This window comes from Arachis ipaensis, chromosome B8 (genome assembly GCF_059453495.1).
Source record: "Arachis ipaensis isolate K30076 ecotype BB chromosome B8, ASM5945349v1, whole genome shotgun sequence".
Taxonomy (NCBI): domain Eukaryota; kingdom Viridiplantae; phylum Streptophyta; class Magnoliopsida; order Fabales; family Fabaceae; genus Arachis; species Arachis ipaensis.
Window position 1 is genome coordinate 81,870,404 of NC_142443.1, and position 3,571 is coordinate 81,873,974.

The following is a 3,571-nucleotide window of genomic DNA, read 5'->3' on the forward strand; positions in this document are numbered from 1 at the left end:
CTTCAAGCTGGAGGCAGGGTCTTCAGCTCTAGTTTTGGTGCCTCTACGTCCTTGTTATCCTTGTGGTTCAGTATGATTGAATTCTCCATGATCTCTTGTGGTAACTCACCACCTGATGCTTGTTGTTCCAGCTCCATAATCTCTTCACATTGTTCTTCCTCCAACACTCCTTGAACTATCTTCTCTATGGTATCTACCATCATGCACTCTCCTATAGATTCTTTGGGGTAACTCATTTCCTTGAAGACATTGAAGACCATCTTCTCTTCATGTAACCTCAAGACTTGTTCCCCTTTTTAGACATCAATAATGGCTCCAACAGTAGCTAGGAATGGCCTTCCTAGGATGATAGATGTGTTGGATTCCTCTTCCATATCTAGCACAACAAAGTCAGCTGGGAAAATAAACTCTCCCACTTTCACCAACAAGTCCTCCACTATCCCATGAGGGAACTTGAATGTTCTGTCAGCCAATTGGAGTGCCATCTTTGTTGGTTTGGCTTCCTCAATTTTCATCCTCCTCATCATGGGCAGGGACATGAGGTTGATACTAGCTCCCAAGTCACACAATGCTTTTTCAATGGTGATATCACCTATGATACATGGAATTTGGAAACTCCCAGGGTCTTTCACCTTCTGAGGAAGCTTCTTTTGTATGATGGCACTGCACTCCTCAGTTAATACTATGGTTTCTTTCTTTCCCCAGTTCCTCTTTCTTGTCATGAGCTCCTTTAAAAATTTGGCATAGAGGGGGCATTTTCTCTAATGCCTCAGCAAAGGGTATGTTGATTTGGAGCTTCTTGAAGATCTCTAGGAACCTTGAAAACTGGATGTCTTTTCCTTCTTTCCTTAGTCTTTGTGGATAGGGTGCTTGTGGCACATAAGGCTTTAGGACTGACTTTGATGAGGGTGGTGCAGGGATCTCTTCTTCTTTCTTATTTTCAGGCTCCTTTGCAGCTTCTTTTTCTTGATTGCTTTGATTTGGCTCTACAACTTTTCCACTTCTAAGTGTGATTACCTTGCATTCCCCTCTTGGGTTGACCATGGTATCACTAGCAAATGTATGTGTGGGCATTGGAATTTTCTTGGATAGGCTTGCTACTTGTGCTTCCAACTTTGAAATTGCTGCGCCTTGATTCTTAATGTTTGATCTGCACTCTTCTTGGTTGGCATCCATCTTCCTTTCAGCCTGTATTTGTCTTTCCAAAACATTAGAAATAGCTCCTGTCAGCTGTGATGACATATGTGCTATTGCAGCCTCCATTCTCTCAAAATTGCTTTTGATCTCACATGGCTGCATGGTCAAGGTTGACGTTTCTTGGTGATGGTTATTGTGTGGTTGTTGGGTAGAGTGGTATGATGTATTTTGTGCATTGTGGTAGGGTCTGTTGTTGCTTTCTTGATGGTTGGAGTTATGGTTGTTGTATTGGTTGGATTGGTATGGTTTGTTATAGTCTTAGTTGTGGCTTTGTTGGTTTTCCCACCCAAAGTTTAGGTGATTCTTCTAACCTGGGTTATATGTCTTGGAGTTTGGGTCATATGGTGGTTTAGAAGAGTTGTTCAAGTAATTCACTTGCTCCCATTCAGTTTCAACTTCTGAGATATCTTCTTCCTGTGATGGTGCTTGAGTTTGGACAGCTGAAACTTGACCAGTCTCCATCCTCTTTGTTAGGGCTGCTAGTTATGCTGCAATCATCTTGTTTTGTGCTAACAAGGCATCAATAGGATTTAGCTCCAGCACTCCTTTCTTTTGATATCTTTCCGAAGTATAGAAATATTCATTTTCAGCTACAGTCTCTATGACATCTATGGCTTCTTCAATGGTTTTCTTCTTGTTGAGTGAACCCCCTGAAGAGTGGTCCACAGCCTTCTTTACTTCATATGATAGCCCTTTATACAAAATGTGAAGTTGAATCTATTCGTTGAACATATCTAGAGGGCACTTCCTTGTCAAGTCTTTGAACCTCTCCTAGGCCTCATAAAGTGTTTCACCATCTTGCTGTCTGAAAGTCTGCACCTCAGTTCTCAATCTATTGACTCTCTGTGGAGGGTAGAATCTTGCTAGAAATTTGTTTACAACTTCATCCCAAGTTGTTAGGCTCTCCTTGGGAAATGCTTCCAACCACTTTGCTGCCTTATCTCTGAGTGAAAAAGGGAACAAAAGTAGCTTGTAGGTGTCAGGTGTACACCGTTGGACTTTATAGTGTCACAAATCCTCAAGAACGTAGTGAGATGTTGGTTTGGGTCCTCCTGGGCTCCCCCTCCATATGAGCAATTATTTTGGACAAGTGTGATGAGTTGAGGTTTTAACTCAAAGTTGTTAGCATAGATTGTTGGCTTGAGAATACTGCTGTCGCAGTTTCCTGGATTTGGGTTGATGTAGGAGCCTAAGACTCTCCTTTCTTGCCTAATATGATTGCCAGCATCCACTCCAACATGGTCTTGTACCTCTCCTTCCATAGTAGCTCCTAGATCTCCCTCTACTACTTCCTCTCTAACTATGCTTTTGCCTCTTGCTTCCCTCCTTAATCTGAAGAGGGTCCTCTCAGGTTTACTATCAAAGGAGGATAAAGTTTCTCCCCTTCTACCTATCATATATTCAAGAAACAGCAAGTAGAAGGCAAGTGAAAGAATCACTCTTGTTAAGATTAATGGTTAGCTTGGTTGATGCAATTAATCAAACAGTTAGAAGAATGGAAATATGAACAATGAATAACTGAAATCCAAAGTAAAACCAAAATAAAACAGAATAGAAAGAGAACTAAAGAACTAAAAAAACATAACAATGTAATTAAAATGCTTAATCTAGCTCTCCAATCAATTTAATCATTGTCAAATTCAAACCAATCCCCAGCAACGGCGCCATAAAACTTGATGACCGAAATTCACACCCCATATAAAAATGATGAATCCGTTCTTTTGGCAAGCGCACCAAAAATTATCGTCAAGTAATAACCCACGGTGGAGTGGGATCATATCCACAGATATTGGTAGATTTGAGCAACTTTAATTAATTGGTGAATTAGTCAGGCTAAGCAGAATAAATGGTGATTGCAGAATTGTAATAGGCAGAAACATAAATGACTCAAAAGTAAATGTAAGCAGTAAAGTGTAGAAAAGAAAATGGCAATAATGTAAAGTGCAGAAATGTAAATGACTTAATTGTAAATGGGAATGTGGATTTGCAGAATGTAAAGAAAGGTATAAAGAAAGTGGAAGATAAGAATAAGGGGAATTTATTGAGATCAGGAGATATTGTCTCTTTGGATTAAATTCAGTTCATATCCTCTTCAATCAAGCAACTCATTGACCTCTTGACAATCATGATTGATTGAGCCCCAATCCCTTGGTGACTCAATCTTTCAGGTCTTGATCAATAGCCAATTCCTTGGTCTAATTGCTCATGAAGAGAGATATGCTTAGTCCCTGATTATACCACACATCATCATAGGTCCAAGTAGAGGGAGGATTATATGTCACCATATCCAAACACTAAAACTCAGATCCTACTTAAGTGTGAGAAGGGATTTCTAGCATGGTTTCATGCTTCCTTTTCCAAGGTTCCCATGAAA

General features: G+C 40.2%; 1 non-coding gene across 1 annotated transcript; it reads left to right on the plus strand.

The window, feature by feature from the left end:
• The first annotated feature begins 1,925 nt into the window (after positions 1-1,925).
• On the plus strand, positions 1,926-2,031 carry LOC148548597 (small nucleolar RNA R71). Its single transcript, XR_015898136.1, has one exon. It is a non-coding gene; the product is annotated as a small nucleolar RNA R71 (small nucleolar RNA).
• The last annotated feature ends 1,540 nt before the right edge of the window (positions 2,032-3,571 follow it).